Genomic DNA, 6,384 nt, shown 5'->3' on the forward strand with positions numbered 1-6,384 from the left:
CAAGGAAGGAACAAGTTAGTGTTCCATGGAAGAAACTAGTTAGTGTTTCATGGAAAGAACTAGTTAACATGCCAGTGCTGGGTGGTCCATTCAGCACATGTCATATAGTACATTCCTACAAAGGAAGTGAGTATATTGGAAAATGTCAAACACACTTGTTTCTATTTTTTTTTCAATTAAAGTTTATTGGGGTGACAATTGTTAGTAAAGTCGCATAGATTTCAGGTGTAAAATTCTGTAATACATCATCTATATATCACAGAGTCATTTCTCTTTCTAACACTATATATTGGATCCCCTTTTACCTGCCTCCCCACTTACCCTCTGGTAATCACTAAACTATTGTCTGTATCTGTGAGTTTTTGTTTCTTCACTTGTTTGTCTTGTTCTTTTGTTGTTTTCAGTTTTATATATCACATATCAGTGAAATCATATGGTTCCACACTTGTTTTTTAAAAGAATTCTCAATAAGAGTTTTGCCTCATTTCTACCAGGATGATTAATACCACCAACATATTCAATATCCTGCTTCCTTTCTTTTTATTACATGTTACTTTTAAAAATATGTTCTAGGCTTCTCTCTCATCATGCTATAGCCCTGTCTAGCATAAAGGGCAGAGGTCACACAGGTGAAAATGCATGCATGTGCTCACATATGCACATGTGTGTGTCCACATATAATCACGGGTCCTATTCTTCACTCAGAGAAATGAAAAACATATTTTTCAAAAGTCAGGCATTTGATTTTGAGAAAAGTTTAATTTTTTAATTTATGCATTTTGAATTTTTTATAACGAGCAATTGTCTTTGAAATATTGAGGTTTTAAAAAGAGATAAAATACTATTAAAATATAAACATGTTAACAGAAATTTAAAGAGTAGATGAGGTCTAGGCTTGGGAGGAAAAAAGAAACAACAAACGGAACAATAATTTGCATCAAATTTCAGTCCAGGGACAAGTTTTTGTAACAATTAAAAATAAAGAGATAAGAGTAACAAGAATACAATAATGGTGAGTTTGAAACTCAGAAGAAATCAGGCTAAGAGAGCTTAAAGCAGGAGTGGATAAGCAGAAAGAAGAATAAACTATGCAGAATTCTTATTTTGGGATAAATTTTACACCCTCCCTCCCCCAATTCATGTGTTGAAGTCTTAACCTTCAGTACCTCAGAATGTAACTGTATTTAGAGATAAGGTATGTAAAGAGGTAATTAAGGTTAAATGAGGTCACTGGGGTGGACCCTAATCCAATATGACCAGTGTCTTTATCAGAAAAAGAGGTTAGGACACAGATAAATACAGCGGGATGACCATGTGAAAACTCAGGGAGAAGACGGCCATCTGTCTACAAGCCAAGAAGAGAGGCCTCAGATAAAACCAACCCTGCTGACACAACACCTTGATATAGGACTGCTAGCCTCCAGAACTGTGAGGAAATAGATTTCTGTTGTTTGAAACATCCAGTCTGTGAGAGTTTGTCCATGGCAGTCCTAGCAAATAAATATGATACCTAATCAGCAAGAACAAAGCCACTACAATGACCAGAGGACTGTGATAACAAGAATGAAGGACTCCCAGGGTCAGAGTTGGGTCACAACCCCAGTCAGGGTCTTGGGAATCACATGGTTGCAAAGGATAGAAAACCACTCAAAGAAGTTGCCACAGAAGGAGTTGCTCAACTGCGAGAGTGTAGCTGGATTTCATGGACAACTGTTCTCTCCCCTTCTCTGAGCATCTGTACACCACCTTCTCTGCTCACTCATCCACTTGCACAAGGTGTCCCCTGGCTGCTCCCAAATCACAGGCTCCTCAAGCAAGTCTTCTTGGCCTTCCAGCTCAGCTCCCCACAGCTCACCAACTAACGAAGAAGAAATTACTGCTTTGAATAGAAATTACTGGGGAGAAGTCCCAGATTAGCCTAATTCGGGTCAGATTTCCATCCTAAAATCTGAGATTGGGGGTGCCGGAGGAATGGGGAGGACAGAGGGTATAGTTCTAAGTCACAGGTCTTCGTGGAAAGAACAGGTTGTTAATATAAATGGGGGAGAAAATGATATCTCAGGTTTGGAGAGAAAGGTTGCCAGTATATCAGGTTCAAGTAAAATTCAGAAGAATGGATATGGCACCCAAACTTTAAAGAACCTCACTCTTGTAGAGAACAAGTATAGGTCTAATAGTTGAGCCAGGCCTAGAAAGTGAAGTGTATAAATTAGAAGATCTTGAATTCAAACAATTCAGTAGGTAGAGAGGCCTGTGGACTATAAGAAAATGCAAACCCATTGTCTTTGGAAGGAACTGCTGAGTCATTTACAGTAAGTCCTGGAGGAAGAGGCTGTAGCTTTTTGACTGTCCCCCGTACCATGTATTTCTTCTGAGGTTACAATTCCCAGTAGCCTTCTCTTGTCACACGGCTAGGACGTCTAAGTTCAGAATCAAGACATAGTCTAGTGTATACCATATCAGAAATAATTCAAATAAGTTATTAAACCAAAAGGAAATCTCATGAGAGCAATTCAGCGATCAGGACACGCTTACCTTTATCATGACAACTGGCCACAGTTTTCCAGCGTAGTCCTTCAGACAGCACAGGACAGGAAACCTTGAGAGAGGAGAAATACAGGAAGTGAGCCCTACAATTGCTCCTGCTTACTGACTGGAGGGGTTTCCCAACCCCCACACAGGGAGGAGGAATCCAGGTGGAGCCTGGCTGTCTTCCTGAGTCGAGCAAACAGATCGCGGAGTTTGACAAGGTCAAGAGGCTGAGGTTCACAGGGGACAGTACTGAAAAGGAGAGAGGACAGAGGCACAGAAATCTGGACACACACAGAGGGTCTCCCTCAAGTCTCAAGCTGAATACTGGTCAGGAAAACTGTGTAAAAAAAAACTATCCAATGCCAGGGAAAGAAAGACCTGGAAGGATTAAAGCTTATACAGGGTTTGCAATAGCTGTGTTGCTACCAGCCAGAGTAGAAGAACCTTGTCATTCAAAGCACATCAGGTAGAGTACTCAGAAAGGGGTTTTCTCATTAGTACAGCAAAATTAGAGGTAGACTAAAGATTGCTGCAAAATTAGTAAAGATTTGTAAGGAATACATATTCTTTTCATGTGCACAAAGATCATTTACCAAAATAGACCATGTTCTGGGCCATAACATAAAGCGCAATAAACATAACAGGATTTAAGTCACATAACAAATGTTCTCTGACCACGTTGAATTAAGTTGGAAATCAATAACAGAAAGATATTTGGAAAATCCTAAAACATTTGGAATTCATGGGTAGAAATGGGACTCTGAAGAAAAACAAAATCCAAAATAGTTGGAATTTAAGAACACACTTCTAAGTAATGCACAGTCTAAAACAGAAATCAAAAAGGGAATTAGAAAGTTCTACTTTGAACTTAATGAAAACAACATATAAAAATTTATGGGATTTACCTAAAGTGCTTAGAGAAAAATTTATAGCACAAAACACCTAAATTAAAAAAAAAGTCTCGGGCCGGCCCGGTGGCTCAGGAGGTTAGAGCTCCATGCTCCTAACTCCGAAGGCTGCCAGTTCGATTCCCACATGGGCCAGTGGGCTCTCAATCACAAGGTTGCCGGTTCAATTCCTCGAGTCCCACAAGGGATGGTGGGCAGCACCCCTGCAACTAAGATTGAACACAGCAACTTGAGCTGAGCTGCTGCTGAGCTCCCGGATGGCTCAGTTGGTTGGAGCGCGTCCTCTCAATCACAAGACTCCCAGTTCAACTCCCCCAAGGAATGGTGGGCTATGCCTGCAACTAGCAATGGCAACTGGACCTGGAGCTGAGCTGTGCTCTCCACAACTAAGACTGAAAGGACAACAACTTGACTTGGAACAACTTGACTTGGAAAAAAGTCCTGGAAGTACACACTGTTCCCCAATAAAGCCCTGTTCCCCTTCCCCAATAAAATCTTTAAAAAAAAAAAAAAAGTCTCTAATCAATGGTCTTTGGTTTCAACTTTAACAACCTAAGAAAAAAAGTCATATTAAATCCAAAACATGTAAAATAAAGAGTAGAAATCAATAGAGTAAGAAAAAAAAAATAGAGAAAATCAGTGAAGTCAGAGACATGTGCTTAGAAAGGATTAATAAAATTGATAAATCTCTAGATAGACTGGTATTTTAAAATGGGCAAAAGAGTTGAGCAATTTACCATGAAAAGATGTCCAAAATCATTATCCACTGCAACTTAATACCAAAAAAAATCACAATGAGTTATTATTATACTCCCACTAAAATAGTTAAAACTAAGACGACTGATTACAACAGGTGTTGGTGAGGATGTGAATCAAATGGAACGTCCACATACGGCTGCAAATGTAAAACCATACAAGCACTTTGGACAATCGTTTGGTAGTTTCTTAAAATGTTAAATATACACGTTCCATAAGACCCAGCCATCCCACTCCTAGGTCCAGTAGATTCTCATTAGTCCAGGTACTTACTTCTATAGTCTCCACAAACTCTGAATTAGCTAATACTGAACTATTGCTCCTAGGGGAAATAAACATATGTAAATATAATATTATTATAAAAATATAGAGAGATATAGGAGATATATAAGTACATGTGATATACGAGATATATATGTGCATATATATATATCACTTGGATTATAATCTTAAATCCTAAAAATGACTCATCCTGGTGGATTCTATTTTCTTTATTTTACAAAAGAGAAAACAAGGTTCAGAAGTGTTAAGTGACTTTCCTGAGGCCGCCTACTGACGGTTGGGGTTCAAACCCCATCCAGCTGGCCCCAGAGCCCCAGCCTTTTGAACTACACTGCCCCTCCATCTCGGCTTTCAGGTCATCTCTCGGTGACAGCAGAAACAGAAGGCAGAGCATCATCTTGTTCCACCTCGGCCGGGAACACACAAGTCCAGAGACTCAAATTTTTAGCAGTTCTGCACATGTAAGCAAATGACCACAAGTATTGATGTTGGGGTTACAAATTTTACAAGGTAAACGAATTTGCAAATGCAGAGTGGGTGAATGGTGAGGATCAATTATATTTACTAAGGAGAAATCAAAGCATATGTTCACGGACAGTCTTGCACAGCGCTGTTTGGGGCGTGTTTATTTGCAATAGCAAAAAATCTGGAAATGAAACAAACGTCCATCAACAAATGACTGGATAAAAATAATTGCAGTATAGCCATACAATGGAATCCTTCTCCGAATAAAAAGGAATGAACTGTTGATACCTACAACAACATGGACGAAGCTCAAAATATTTATGTTAAAAAAAGCCATACCAAAAAAAGGGAAAATGCTTACTATACGATTCCATTAATAAAAAAAGTCTAGAAAATAAAAACTAATCTATAGTGACAGAAAACAGATTAATGGTTTCCTGGGAATGGGAGGCTAAGAAGGGAGGGATTATAAAGAGACACAAGGAAATATTGGGGCCTAATAGATATGTTCAGTATTTTGATGGTGGTGATGGTTTTATGGATAAATTTGTTAATCGTGCACCATTGTATCTCTGTGATACCTCAATAATGCTGAGGGGGAATCTGACAGAAAAAAAAAACTGGATATAGTAATTCATAAAATGGTTAAATATAAAAATAATGCTTATTGCATTTTTCTACCAATTCTCAAGCTATGCGTGTATTGAATGATCTGGAATATTTGCAAACGTGCTGGGCACTGCTCTATGCCTTTTACATACAATAAATCATCTAACGCTCACAACAACCCCATGAGAGGGATACTAGTATTATTTCCCTTTCACCCAAGAAAAAGCTGAGGCACTGTGAGGTTAAGTAACTGGCCTAAGATCACACAGGTGAAAGAAGGAGAACCAGTTCTCAGAGCAGGCAGTGCAGTGCCAGGATCCATGCTCTTGGCAGCTAAGCTACGTCATTTTTTTCTTGAAGGAAGGCAACTAATATTTACCAAGTGTCTACTACATACCAAACATTATGTCCAGTACTTCTGCATTCATTGTACAACTCAATTCTCACAATTACTCAAGGAGATATTATCATTCCAATCTTTTTAGATGAAACAGCTTAAATTCAGACCATGTCTCACAGTGATTTTATACATGAGCATAAACCTCATTTCGTCTGCCTCACCCTCCTTGTCTTTTCACCATCTTATTTCTTGTTCACCTTTATGTCCCCAATTTAATCCCTAAATCAACTGTGAAATGATAGACACATACTCCCTAACACATATAAAGAAATAGCAGATTATAATCATGGTAAGACATACCAGAGTGAGCCACAGTTCTCCAAAAAAAAAAAAAAAAATCTGATCTAATTACTCCCACCTCAGGCAATTGAGTTTAACCCCCCATCCCTGAAGGTAGGCTGGATATAGTAACTCACTTCCAAATAGTAGCAT

Source organism: Rhinolophus sinicus, chromosome 14, assembly GCF_057876585.1.
Source record: "Rhinolophus sinicus isolate RSI-liver-muscle chromosome 14, RSI-T2T, whole genome shotgun sequence".
NCBI lineage: Eukaryota > Metazoa > Chordata > Mammalia > Chiroptera > Rhinolophidae > Rhinolophus > Rhinolophus sinicus.